Raw genomic sequence first — 15,376 nt, 5'->3', positions numbered from 1 at the left:
CACAGCTGCTTTGGATGCCCGGTCAGTTGGTTTTAGTTGATGCTTTTGTGTCGAGACCACATGGCATTCATAAACACTGTTCTTCAATCCCTCTGTGAGCATAATTATTGTGACTAGTTCGTTTCCTGAGCGTGTTTGTGCCCTGCTGTTTCTATATTATGCTCGGTTCGGTCCCCTGTTGTCTCCTGTTGTTGTTCCATGTTCCTGCATCTGGCCAGACGATTTGCGGAGTGTGCCGCTCTTTGTTGTTGTTGTTGTTGTTGTTGTTGTGGTCTTCAGTCCTGAGACTGGTTTGATGCAGCTCTAAATGCTACTCTATCCTGTGCAAGCTTCTTCATCTCCCAGTACCTACTGCAACCTACATCCTTCTGAATCTGTTTAGTGTATTCATCTCTTGGTCTCCCTTTACGATTTTTACCCTCCAGGCTGCCCTCCAATACCAAATTGGTGATCCCTTGATGCCTCAGAACATGTCCTACCAACCGATCCCTTCTTCTAGTCAAGTTGTGCCACAAACTTCTCTTCTCCCCAATCCTATTCAATACCTCCTCATTAGTTATGTGATCAACCCACCTAATCTTCAGCATTCTTCTGTAGCACCACATTTCCAAAGCTTCTATTCTCTTCTTGTCTAAACTATTTATCGCCCATGTTTCACTTCCATACATGGCTACACTCCATACAAATACTTTCAGAAACGACTTCCTGACACTTAACTCTATACTCGATGTTAACAAATTTCTATTCTTCAGAAACGTTTTCCTTGACATTGCCAGTCTACATTTTATATCCTCTCTACTTCGACCAGCATCAGTTATTTTACTCCCCAAATAGCAAAACATCTTTACTACTGTAAGTGTCTCATTTCCTAATATAATTCCTTCAGCATCACCCGACTTAATTCCACTACATTCCATTATCCTCGTTTTGCTTTTGTTCATGTTCATCTTATATCCTCCTTTCAAGACACTATCCATTTCGTTCAACTGCTCTTCTAAGTCCTTTGCTGTCTCTGACATAATTACAATGTCATCGGCTTATTGCTCTTATCAAACATAATAGCTTGCATTTGGTAATTGTCATAGAGGTATAATACATAGTCTGTTTTAAATGATTGGGGTTTTGTAAATGCTTTTTACGTTCAATGTCATTTACATGAAGTCCAAAACTTTTTTTTTTTTTGCCTAATAGCATGTGTACTCGTCTTCCAAGACGATTTCATTACTTGTTTTGATCCTGCAAACTTATATGCCTCAATAGTGCAAATGTTGTTGCTTGTAATTTGGTGGATTATACTTCCAGGCCTTTCTTGTGCTACCATAGGTGAGGGTAATGGAGCAAGGGAGCATCAAGAGAGTATAATGGTAAGCAATCATTCAGGGGCAAAGCTATTGTTCTCCTTTGATCCTTAGCCTATTGTTCCGCTAAGAGGATTATGACCTCATGGGAAAAATCCGTGACAGGCCCTTAACTTACTGTCCAGTTAAGGGGTTTTTCAAGAAACCACCACCCTTCCCCCTCCCAATCCCCATCCCCATCCTCCTCCCCACTGGGAACACTGCTCACTGATAGAAACATACGTTTGATATCAGTCCCATTGACTAATTAATTCAACAGATCAATTAATTAACCCCTCCCTATCTGATAAACAGGCTGGCCCACCCTTTCCCATCCCCCACCTGGAAACTGCAAGGAAAAAGAGTCAGGTGACTGCTCATTTGGCGAAAATTGATTTCATTGTACGGAATATTGTTTAAGTAATTTAGGCAATGTGTGGAATATTGGTTATTTAAACAATTTTTGGGACATGAGGAGGTGTATGAAATAAAGTTTTGTCATTTATATAAAGAATTTGGTTAGAAATCGATTGCAGTGTATGGAATATTGTTTAAACAGTTTAGACGATGTGTGAAATATTGTTTATTTAAACAATTTATAGGATATCAGGCGGAAGATGGAAAATAATTTATTTGTTTATTGCAGGAATTTGGTGGGAAATCGACTGCAGTGTATTGAACATTGTTCAAAAAATTTTGGCGCTGTGTTGAATACCGTTTAATTAAAAAATTTATGGGATATAAGGTGGTATGTTGAATATTTGAACAATTGTTGCGCTTTCTAACTCCAATCACGTAAGGAAACATGTAATTACAGCATCACAGATTGCTTAAACATATCTTAAAATCACTTGTAAATTATATATTGCAGCGCTCAGTCGTCCTTTTTAAATTTTATTGTGCAGATTTAGATCTCGGTTAGAAGCTATCCATTCTCAATGCACTATTATTTTTGCTCAATGCATGTAATTCCCTTTTGGTCAGGCTTCTTTCACATTTCAATAGGTGCTCTTTGGCATGTACATGCATCCACTATTGCGGCTGCTGCCCTGCTGGTAGATTTCATTGCCTCTTAGTGTTCACACTGGTGACTTATGAGGGATTGACATGCTCCATGTGGACTTTTGGACATGAGCGCGCATGATATGCAAGTGTTTCAGTGATCCCCAACATGTAGACATGAGAACTGTTGCTATGGACTGAATAATGGCTTATGTGTGTCAGATTAGTGCTTCTCAGTACATTACACTGGACTCTGTGTTACAGTCAGTGTTATCTGGTGTTCTGACTGTCCTATCGCGCAGTAGACCCTTCCTCCTTCTCCTCCTTGCAAAATTAGCGGAGAGCATCAATTCAAGAAGTCTATAGTGCTTTAGGAACCTCTGATTCTCGACTGATGGTGATTTCCAACATCTATCCATGACAAGTACTACTACTACGACGTGGATCATTGCAAAAATGCGTGAAGTGTGTCAGGTGGTTTCAGGAGTGTTCCCCACGGTCTCTTTAGAGTGTGTGTTCAAGAATGGCGGTATACATCGCAAAACTGAGGCAAACTAGTGTGCAGCGATCTTTTTGACAGTGTATTTAGAGTCATATTCAATTTGATTTAATAACTCCTCAAGCAGTTTGTGCTCAAAGGCCAGGAAAGGATGTGGTATCTCCCATAAAAACACGTGAAGTATCCCTGGGATAGATTTACAAATGTGCCACGATATTTTTTCAGAGTCTGTGTTCAAGTGCAATGGAGATATTCCTCGGAATAAAACATGTGATTACATCGTAAATTGTTTAAGTATTCTTGTGCCATCTGAAAATCTCACTCTCTTTGTGCATTGGTGGATTTAATTCCTGTGACATCTTCAAGTTATGTATGTGACAATTTTCCGAACATTACTTAAAAACCAGGAGTAATAACTTCTGAAGAAGCTCGTGAAGTGTACCACAGGCAAAGCGCATCATGAAGACTGGAGGCAGTTTGGAGTCTATGGCAGAATGAAATATCTTATACTAGTTCCTACATCATCTGTAAAATAAACTACTACTCTCTTTGTATGCAACGATCTTTTTCTTGAAGTGTATTCCTAGTCAGCCAGATAATAGTTTTGTGTCATCGTCAATTTGAAATGGCTACCGTGCCTGTCTTATATCCCCTATATGAAGATCATTCGACAGGAAATTAATTGTTTATTAACTTCAACAGTATTTCAGGATCAATTCCCAGTCAGGTATTTGCTCTGGAAGGAAGGCATCTCTCGCATGTGCTGGTATCTGACCTCACACATGCAGAAACAGAACGTGACTACTTGGCAGCCGACAGCCGACAGCCAACGGCGGTGAAGCGAGCGCGGTGGTGCTTCCAAGTCCCTCCAGCACACCCTGACTCTGGACAGCAACACAAGTGGCGAGATGCGAGACGGATTTTAAGATATGTTTCCGCAATCTGTGATGCTGTAATTACGTGTTTCTTTATATTTTCGGAGTTAAAAAGCGCCACAGTTTTTCAAATATTCCATACACCATCTTATATTCCATAAACTGTATAAATAAACAGTATTCAACACAATGTCTAAATTGTTCGCACAATATTCAGTACACTGCAATCGGTTTCCCTCCAAATTCCTTGAATAAATGATTAAATTATATTCCACAAACCACCACATATCGCATAAATTGTTTAAATAAACAATATTCCACACATTGTCTACATTACTTAAACAATATTCCATTGACTGAAATCGATTTCCCGCCACATTTTATACATAAATTAATATTCCAACACCACCTAATATCACAAATTGTTTAAAAACAATATTCCACATATTATCTAAATTTTTGAAACAATATTCCAAACATTGCAATCGATTTCCCATCAAATTCTTCAGATAAATAAATAAGTAAATAAATAAATTACATTTCTTACACAATGTTTTATCCCTTAGATTTTTTAAATGAACAATATCCCACACTTTGTATAAATTTACACTGCAATCGATTTCCTGCCAAATGGCCAATCAACTAAATCTTCTTCCCACCAATTTCCAGGTGAAGAAGGGGAGGGAGAGGACTTGGAAGTTTCCCAAAGGGCGAGGAGTTAATTAACTGATCGATTTAATTAATTAGTCAATCAAGTTGATATAAAAAGAATGCAAGGGAAGTTCCCAAAGGGGTGGGGGAGGAGGAGGTGGAGAAGTGGGTTTGAGGGGGGTGGGGTTTCTTGCAAAACCACACAATGGGTTATGGATCTATGAAAAGGATGGATTATCCCCAGGTGGTCATGATCTACCTAGTAGAACATTAGGTAAAGGTCCTCTCAATCAAAATACAATGATAGATTTTCCCCTCAATGCATGATTGCCCCTTAATGTAAGCAACCCACATGATCAAATTGTCCTGACACACCCCTTGACCCACTACTGGTGAGGTACATCAGCCATCCATTCGCACCTACCTTCCGTCCCATGCAAGTGTTAAGTATTTATCATTTCTGCCCATGGAATGATGTGAAGCTGAATCTCAGTTGGCCATTGAACTTCTTTACTATCAGGTGTAAGTGATGTTGGTTGTCTTGGCCAGTTACATTATTATCATTTAGTGATTATTCACAAATGTTGTCTATGCTGCCAGCTCTTAATCTGATGACTTAAGTTTTATGTATGTTTGTGCCTTGGGATGGTTTCCACTGGTTGCTTAGAAAAGGAGGAGTGTGGTGAGCAGCATATTGGGCTTTTCATAAGTAATTTACATTCCATTTGCCCAGACCACATAGTTCGACACATTGTGGTTTCATATCAAGCAACTTTAATAGCTTTTTAATGAACTCCTTTTTAGGTAGACCTGAATTATTTGTTGTAATCTAGTCAAACAAATTCAAAAGATGTTTGTTGCATACCTATTTTAAGACTGTTCCTTAGAACATTTGAATAGATTGTCGTATAACTTCAATTGTGAAATATTACCTTGCTTCTCTTTGCTTTAAATATTTCAACAACTGTAACCAGTGTCACACAAGATTTCAATATGTTTGGAAACAGAATAACATTTGCTGTAAATTTAAACATTCTTACTTCATGTTGCTATGAATGACTTTTTGAGAGTTTGCGACCAAGTATTTGAACTAACACTATAGCTTTTTTGTTTGTTTGATCCCAGTATTTTGTCCCAAGTAATATTATCTAATTAAACTGTGTTTTCTTAATGTGTCAATGTCCTGTTGGTCTTATTGATGAAGTTATTTTGCTGGGAAGTGTCATAAAAATCTTGATATGAATATGTGCTATCAACCCATATTTGATCCCAATCTTCCACCCCCAGGCAACCTTACGCCAGTAGTGTGTAAAATTCTAGTAGCTGTACGTGATTATTTCTTGGCACAATCTGTTGTTCTTTGACTTTGGGATTCAGGTGCATTCGTCTGTTGTGGAGTCTCAAGCTGTGGCTGGAATGGGCTGCCTTCAAAAGGACTAGTTGAGAAACGTCAATAAAAACCGAGGATTGGTAGAGAATGGGATCTTCGCAGAGCTATCGGTGCATATTCGCACAGTCATGGGGGCTCCGGTGCAAGTGGTTGGGCAGATGAGTACGGTCATCGAGCCTGCATCGTTTCCCTATTAGAGATAGAGCAGACCCTAAAGTTTCTTCGGTTTTGCGTCCCTTCGCGCTCGCAGTTGAAACGCATGTTACGCACTGGTTGCGCGGAATTGAAGATCTGGCTTCGGTAGTCACTGATTCTCAGTTCAAACCTGAAGTTGATCAACTACATAAATAAATTTGCAAATTAGTTTGAATGCCTTAGAGTGGGAGAGTAATCAGCGGCTTAGTCAATCGCACAATCCATTGTTTACCGAGTTACCTAAAACGAAACCTTTTCTCTGGGGCCTAGAAGTGGCGATATAGGAACGTGAAGTCTAGTTTTACCGCATCACTTATTGAGTGTGTTGCGTGGGATAGACTGCCTTGCTACCGATACTCAACAGGAGTTGGATTAATTTTTGTGGTTTACTATTAATTTAAAAGAACAAGTTGACGTTTCTAAAATGTTTTTCAGTTGGTGTATCCTTTGTCTTAAGGGTTCTTGGTCAGCGAGGTTTTATCTTGGAAGGGATGAATAAGGGAACTTCGCGCCTTCGTGGTAAGGGAGCACCTGTCTGCCAGTGTTAGGAGCAATACCATTATACAATGTTTTTTCGTTTGCAACATGATTACAGGAACCTAGCGGAGTATATTCGAGAAGCATGCATGGCAACTGTGGCCTCTGATCTAAAATTAACTGAGCACGAGATTGTTGCCATCATTTTGCGAGGAAGTAACCCGGAGGATCATTACAGGGTCTAGTTTGTCGACGGGCCGACTACCTGTCGTTACTTAGATAACTTATTATACGAATGCATGGTGTCTGTTCATTCGGACATATCCTAAAGGACAGACACAACGTGGAATCTGCATCTGCGATACATTATATGTATATCGAAGGGCAGTGGGTGGGGGGGGGGGGGGAGGAAAGGGATTTGTGATGCAAGCTGCATCAGAGCATTAAGCAGAATCGGTGGCAACGAGTGAATATGTATACCGTAGCGGCATTCGAACCTGCGATCTCCTGCTTACTATGCAGGTGCGTTAGCCACTGTGAATCTGGGACACAGTGTTAATGCAACTGAGCGAACTGTCTCGGCACGTCTCACGGCCGACCCACATTCTCACTGAACGCCACCTATCTGCAGTCCCTGTCCATTTCCTCCGTGCTCGCTACTCTGAGATTCCCACTGCAGGCTGGACGTTCTTTGACATCCGCTATGAAGAAGGTGGGTCAGTCGCCCATCTAGGTGACTCAATTATATGAACGCATGGTGTCTGTTCTTTTGGCATATGAAATAGTGGTTCCTGTTCTTTCGGACATGTCCAAAAGAACAGATACCATGCAGAATCCGTAGCTGTGATACATCATATATAAACTGAAGGTAGAGGGAGGCAGGAAGGAAAGGAAAGAGACTAGATTAGTGATATCAGCGGTATCGGGCCATTGCACGGATTCATCGGTGACGGGTGAAAATTGGTACGAGGCAGTGATAACTTAGTCACTCTTGTCGAGGAGAGGCTGTGAGAAGACGTTAGCTCAGTCTTACCCCAAACCCCCGTTGACCAAATCCACCTCCGCTATTAAGATGAGGTTTCCCAAAGGTTGGTATTATCACTTTCGTCGGCAGGAGCAACGGAAACAGACTTTTCTACAGCTGATGCCGTAGGGAGGGACGGAGTAGGACCTTTTTCACGTTGTCGAGCGCATGTAATAAAGTAAAAGAGGTGACTCACAATCCTCTTTCGTTTTTGTGCGCGTGCACCAATCATGACCCTCTCTGTGCGCTATTAGATTCTGGCGGCAGTCTTTCCTTAATAAGTTGTGAGTAGCACTTCCGACACCGGGATCATAAGTACGTTTCCCAGTATAAATCCCATGGATAGAACATGTGGAACTGTTAAAGGTCAATCTCGTCCTTTGATAGGATCCATGCAGATTTCTTGTCTCGTCATTGAATTTTCTTGGCGCTTGGAGGTGTTGGTGACAGAGGGTTTAACCACCGACCTCCCACTGGGGTGTAATTTTGTGAATAAAACGGGGTTAGTTTTGGATTATGTCCATGGGAAACTCTATTTTGGGTTTCGACCTGCGCTGCCATGCTAGGAGACAGGCCCCAGTAATACGTACGTTAGAGTGGCAGAGTTGCGGGCTTACCTCCTCATCAGGATTAGGCTGTCCTGAAGAAGTTGCGTGATTTCCCGGAAGTGTTGACAGATAAATTAGGTATGACTAATCGTGCCGAATACCGAATTTTCTGTTCCGATCATCTCCCAGTCAGGCAGTTACCCTACCGTCTATCTACGCCTGGGATGAATTTATTGCATGAATTCGTAGATAAAATTGTCACTGCCGTTTATAAGGTTGTCCACAACGTCATATACATCGCCGATATTTCTAGTGCCTAAGAACAAAAGGGGAGGCTCGGGTTTTGGACTCGTTGTGGACTGTTATGTCCGTAATCAGAAATTGATCTTGGCGTCTGTCCCTGTTCCAGATCTACATGGGTGTGTTTCTTGGTATTCTGGTGTCCACTATTGAGTTTCAACTGGTTTTGGAGCGTTGAATGAAGCGGGGCTAACTGTCTAACCGCCTACATTTACCTTAGCTCGTCGAGACATATCTTTTTCTCTATCCTCGACCGAGGGGGTTCAGGACTGATCACTCTAGTACCCAAACTATTATTTACAATTACCGCGTTCCTAAGACAAAAAAGGACTGGTCCGTTTCATTGGAATGATTAACTTCTCCCGAAAATTCGTTCCGAAGTTTTCTGCGCTAGCTGTTCCGTTAAACCTGTAAGAAAGAAGGGTAAGTCGCTTGTCTGGACCAACAGCCAGCAGGTTGCGTCTGATGCACTTAAGAGCCCCATGAGTAATGCCACTCTTGTGGCCGTTCCTTACTTCAATCAACCCTTTGTGGTCCAAACCGTCGTGTTGTTTTAGGAGCAAGGTGATGAGCCGAGGCTCTTAGCCTATGCCTCTAGGCGCCTTCTGCAGGTGAGAAGAAATACTCTGCTTATGAGTCGGAGGGTCTGCCTGTCCTCCTCGCGATAGAGAAATTTAAATAATACCTCGAATTCGGGCATTCACGCTGGAGACGGACAATCAGGCCCTTCTGGCTTGTCCGCGTAAAACTGGGCATATTGCGAAGTTGGCTTCTGCTTCAACGTGCGCCATTTTAGGGACGCGTTAACTTTGTAGAGGATACATTGAGCAGATTTTCGAAGAGGAGGAAGGTTCTTCTGCCTGCGATGCCTAGATGGTAGAAGGTCTTTCTGATTCAGTGATTACCAGGGCTCCGGTACTGTTTACTGACCCTGAACAACAAGAGGAGGACCACAAGTTGAGTTCCGTTACGAAGCAGTTGAGAGCCGGTCAGAGAGCTTCCGGGAACGAATTGCGAAAGGACATTCTCTGCTTCAGTGGTTCAAATAGCTATAAGCACTATTGGAGTTAACATATGAGGTCATCAGTCCCCTAGACTTAGAACTACTTAAACCTAACTAACCTAAGGACGTCACATACATCCGTGCCCGAGCAGGATTGGAATCTGCGACCATAGCAGCAGCGCGGTTCCGGACTGAAGCGCCTAGAACCGCTCGGTCACAGCGGCCGGCCATTCTCTGCTGCGAAGAGCGCCAGATGAAAGCTTAAAATCTGTCTAGTTGCCGCTTTTATTCCGAATTTTTTCAAATATTATTATAATTCTGTTGTGAAGGTCATCTGGGGCTATTAAAACCTTTCTTAAAAACCTGAAGTCTCTAAATTGTCACATCCTATATGGTGATTTAAAAAAAAAATTTTGTCAGTGTCAGGAATGCAAGATGGCTAATCAGAATTCCGATGGGCTTAATGCTTGCTCCAATCCACTTGGGGAGGGGGCGAGGGGGGGAGGGACGACCCCATGGACTGTTCTTTTACTGATTACACGGACCCAAGGTGGAAAGCGCTATACAGTATATTGTGGAGACTGGTTGTTTTACTCGATTCAGCTTGTTGCTCCCCAGCAGTGATATAACTTACCGGACAAAGTATTTGGCATTTGAGTACGATCTTATCTCGGTGCAGTCCTCTGAAGGTCATCGTCAGCAGTAATGTGCCTTGTTTCTCCTCGAGGGAGTTCCGGAACTTCTGTTTCCGATCACGGGATAAACATGTCACTCCGTCCGTCTTCAGGCCACGAGTGGCCTACTGGGACCATCCGACTGCCGTGTCATCCTCAGTGGATGATGCGGATAGGAGGGGCGTGGGGTCAGCACACCGCTCTCCCTGTCGTTATGATGATATTCTTGACCGAAGCCGCTACTATTGGGTCGAGTAGCTCCTCAATTGGCATCACGAGGCTGAGTGCACCCCGAGAAATGGCAACAGCGCATGGCGGCTGGAAGGTCACCCATCCAAGTGCCGGCCACGCCCAACAGCGCTTAACTACGGTGATCTCACGGGAACCGGTGTATCCACTGCGGCAAGGCCGTTGCCCAAACATGTCACCATGATACCATGATACCATGATCGCCCTCGGAGCGGATTAATCGCAACTTAGTGTCCTTTCTGACTCTTTTCCACTCTGAGGCTGAGACTAAATGGGATATTTCTTTACAATGGCTGAAGCCAGCTTTTAATATCGCTAGCCACGAGGCACACAGAGCTACCGTGCTTTTCTCTCGTTTGCCTGTATCCGTAATTCCACATTATCAAATACATGGCTTGTTGCCCAATGATATCAGTCCGGAGTTAACCAACAATACCTGTTGTAGAGCCTTTACAGTGGTCACCGTGTTGATTGCCCGTGATGCTCAAGACTTCGTCACATCATCCGCAAAGAGATGATACCTGGGGGTAACATCAGTAGACTACAACTACCTATAACTGTGTCAGGTTGGCCACGCCTATGTAAGACAACAAGTGCTTGGCGCAGTTGTTAGATCGGTTACTGCTGCTAAGAACGTAGGTTCTGATATGTGTGAGACTGGTTCCGATCTATCTTCCCACCAAATTTACGCAAGGACGCTCTGTGAGTGTTTTAGGAATTTGGTGTTGAGCCTACGGCCTGCAAGGTCAAGGTGGGAAGATACCATCTCACGCACGCAGAGTTCAGAAGAGTGCAGCAGTACAGACAGTGATGTAATCAGACAATGATTTCAATGTCGGTTCCACTACACTCCCTGCCCAGGAAATTTTATCGCTAGCAGAAATTAGTGTACGGGTTCAGGCATAACTATATGTTAGCAAAAAATGAAAATCTTTCATTTTCGTTACCAAGGTTTATTTTTTCTCCAAGTATGACTTCATAATATCATAGTTATGATACATAAAGGATGGTAAAATATTGATATTGGGTGTTTCCAACTGTGAAACGAAATTCCTAACTATTATAAGGCTCTTTAATAGTAAGAAAGTTGATGACCGTGTCTGGGGGTCCATAAAATGAAAACAAATTAAATACAATTGCAGCCGTAGATATCAATTAAGCTAAAATGCGCAATTAAAATAACCATCATCACATAATGTTTTGAATTCGGTCTGTGTGTCGTCACTCAACGTTTTTTTATTTCGGTCTGTGTGTTGTCCCGCAATGTCTGCACGCGTCCACTTCGAGCTTGTCAGTATCTGTTCTCAATTGCGTGTGACTTGTAATAAAAATTTTTATCACATATCGGGATTCTTTTGCCTCTTCCTCAATTTGACGTAACTGTTCTTTGACCTGTTTGTTTTTTCTTTTTTTTAATTTCACGTAGTTATTTCGTTGTTTCTGCATTCTGCACTCTGCTCACTCTGCTGACGTACCTGATGTTAAATGTCTATGTTTTGAATCGTTATGGTGCACGTTAATTGCTGGAGAATGACAGATTAAAGGGTCCTACTACCTCTTCTTCCAACGCGCTTCGTTCTGCGTTTACATTCTCGTGTCTGTCCGCAACTGACTGCAATGAGCCATGCAGTGACACCTTTCGACTTGCATTGCCCGTTGTCAGTTGTCAGGGAGGTCTTATGACATGCACTATGGATTCTACGTATTCGAGACGTTCCCCTTATCTCTTTCATGCGGCATTGTGTCTTCTGTTGTTCTGTCATGAGTTTCCCTACTTTATCTTGCTGGGTGTCAATCTCAGTTCGGTCAAGATCTCCATCTGCCTTTGCTAATCTCACTGATTCCCGTCTTTGCAATTTTAACTGACGCGCCCTACCGCGCTTAATCACGCGATCACACGACCTTACTCGCTTCATAAACTTATTACATTCATCCTTTCTCTACTGTTCATAGTTCCCTTATCAGTTGGGACACAACCGACTTATCAACGCTATATCAGCCACTTGTGCACTTGCAAGAAAAGCTTAAATATAACAATGGCGTTGCAGTTATACTGTGAAGATACTGCGTACGTCTCTCACTGCATTAGACGTCTCAGTATTCCTACTGACTTATCAGTAGCCATTGATATTTACCATTGGTTGATACAATACAAAAGTTTAATACGAAAATTTTTCTGGCCTACTAATTACATATGGTCGACCACCTTACCATGGTATTTTACCATCCTGGCAGGGTCGCTATTATCTAAAATGTGCGGGACTAGTTTTGATCTCTCTTCCTACCACAGTTCCTCGAGGACGCTCTGTGAGTGTTTTAGGAATTTGGTGTTGAACGTACGGCCTGCAATGTCGGACGATACCGCCTCACGCATGCAGAGTTAAGAAGAGTTCTGCAGTACAGACAGTGACGTAATCAGACACGAATCTCAATATTCAAAAAGATTTCGGGGTTGCAGCCAGTCGTCGTTAGCTTCCATCCACGATATTTCGACTGGACAACTGCCAGCTATCCTCAGCTGAGTCTTAATAATTTATTTTATTTACTAGCGATTCATCAAGAACATTAACACATTTAATCACACTGTGTAAGCATGGAAGTAGTTGGCAGGGAGTAACTGATGAAATCATAACCAAATTCCTTTTAACAAATGGGAATTTTATTCACTTTAATAGTGCCTAAAAGCATTTTTTTTAAGAAACAGATTTAAAATTATAATCAGAAAGCACCCTCTAAACATCAAAAATTTATTCAGAGGCAGAAAGAAAGAAGTTTTTACTGTATGAGCTTTCGGGTAGAGAACCTTGCCGCTTCCTTTTGGCATGGCTGTAGTTACGGCCACTCACAACAACCTCTGAAAGACTACACTGGTGCAAATCTGCAACACACCAGATAACTTGAAACTAAGAGTATTAACTATTTACACAAGCACACGAACTATGCACCCCCTGTAGGAGGGATGGAAATTGTACAAAACACTAACAATTAAAATATTAACCTTGCCACCAAAGGTGCAACTTGATTTTAACTTCTAAGAAAAGTCTTACGGCGAAAGGGTGGCTACTTTATATACTAAACTGATCATTTAAATAAAAGCCCATGAAATGCAATCTCATATAAAATTCTACAAGGTTGGCCAAACAATGATTAAGATGCTCTACAGTACGCAGATACCGCCTCTCAAGATCATAGGCAATAATATCAAAGTTTCCAAAGATCAAAACATATTTCAGGTATTAGACCGTTACACTCAAAGCAATAAATTCGTTAACACACCATATCCGACAAACATGACAAAGGCAGCTACTAACGTACGGTAGATTGATAGGGAGATTACTGAACAACCTGAACCGCAGGTTGCTCTAAAGCAGGGCCGCACAAGGTGCATGCACCGGTGCATCGCACAGTGCAGAGTGCAGAAGACGGCTGCGCTATGTTGACGACGGTGCAGACCCCCCACTCCTCGGCTTTGCGGAACAGCGCTGACTCTCACTTAGCTTGTGTCGCTCGCGCCGGCTGTCTCGACCTGTTTCAAAGCTTTTACTCTGTTGTCTTCGTCATTGCCAAATACTAATGTACACTAGGTGGAGAGCTTAGTTTGGTGTACCGGTACAAAAGAGATTTATACAATAACTGTAATGGTAACAATTTTAAATTTGGTTTCAACACAAATGTATCTTCCTATGTGCTCTTTATTTTATTTGCAATTACGCTACTAATATCTGGAACTGGCTGACAGCAATTCTGAGAGAATTTTTTAAATTACAATTAGAAATACTCGCACGCAATCTAGTTTTTGTACAGGACAAAACAGAAAAAAACCTTTCACATACACAAGTGGAACCAAACATAGAAATAATCTTCGCTGCTTCTCTGTGTAACTTGGGAAAGTCTTCCTTCGGCAAATTCTGGTAGAATTGGAGCAAACCTTTTGTACTGTAAACCACATCCTTTCGGTGAACATCGCTTTGCAAATCAGTTAGTTCGAAATATAAATCTGAAGGCGCACTTTCAATATCCATCGAAAAAGGTTTCACAAAAACATCGAGAATTGGCTGCAGGTAGGTAATTTCCTGAAACAATAACAAAGCCAATGTTAATAAATGAAAGTAATGTTAGCCGTTGTTTCGAAGTACTAAAATTCGATAGATTTTAATAAACATGTAATGTGTACTATTGGTTTTAATGTAATGTTACACTTGCATATGTAACGCAATCTCCTTTATTTAGCTGTATGTCATATACCGGCACATTACCTGGAATCGGTCATTAAACGCATTTTCAAGGGATTGTAGCACCTCGACGTATTTTTCAAAGCGCGCTCCTTCCTGCACATATGCTGTCAAAAAAAAACATAGTACCGTGTTGATTAGAGCGGTTATAAATATCAAGCTGTTTTAATAAAGGTTCAATTTATATCTCGCTTACCTAGTTCAGGAAAGTGTTGCGTATTTTTCTCTGAAAGATTGTTTTTGAGGAGCTTCAGTTTATACTGGAAAGCGTTTATTTTGCTGATCAGATCGTTGATGAGATTGTTTTCGTTTTGGAGTTTCAGACTTAAGTCATTTAGGAGAGCCATAATGTCTGTTAAAAATCCTAAATCAGCTACCCATTCAGGGTCATGAAAAAGTGGCTCCGGACGTCCTTTGCTCTCCAAAAACTGAGCCACAATGTGGCGTAGTCGAAAAATTCGGGAAATCACTTTCCCTTTGCTCAGCCAGCGCACCTCAGCGTGGTAGGGAATATCTGGATACTCCTCTTCAAAGGAAATAAAAAATTCTTTGAATTGACGATGAGTGAGTCCATGAGAACGAATGTAGTTCACGATACGCACCACTACCTTCATCACATCTTGAAGACCGATAACTTTCGCACAAAGAGCCTCTTGGTGTGCAAAACAATGAACGGAATGTAAATTCGGCATGTTAAGTTCTTTCCGCAGTAGGCCAATAAACCCTTTTGCTTTACAGCACATTGCTAGTGCCCCGTCTGTGGTTACGGAAAACAGTTTTTCCCAAGGGAGTCCTATTCCTTCAGCTGCCATTTCAACAGCTGCTAAAATATCCACCCCTATAACAGTGTCCTTCAACGAAATCATATCCAGGAGCTCTTCCGTTACATGTAGGTCGTCGTCCACGTCACGCAAAAATTT

The 15,376-nt window shown here is 41.8% G+C and overlaps 1 pseudogene; it reads right to left on the bottom strand.

The window, feature by feature from the left end:
* Window positions 1-10,274: 10,274 nt before the first annotated feature.
* Window positions 10,275-10,391, bottom strand: LOC126099361 (5S ribosomal RNA; annotated as a pseudogene).
* Window positions 10,392-15,376: the final 4,985 nt, after the last annotated feature.

Source organism: Schistocerca cancellata, chromosome 1, assembly GCF_023864275.1.
Source record: "Schistocerca cancellata isolate TAMUIC-IGC-003103 chromosome 1, iqSchCanc2.1, whole genome shotgun sequence".
NCBI classification, from domain to species: domain Eukaryota; kingdom Metazoa; phylum Arthropoda; class Insecta; order Orthoptera; family Acrididae; genus Schistocerca; species Schistocerca cancellata.
Note: the sequence above shows the minus strand (reverse complement) of the source record. Positions and strands in the feature narration are given on the sequence as shown.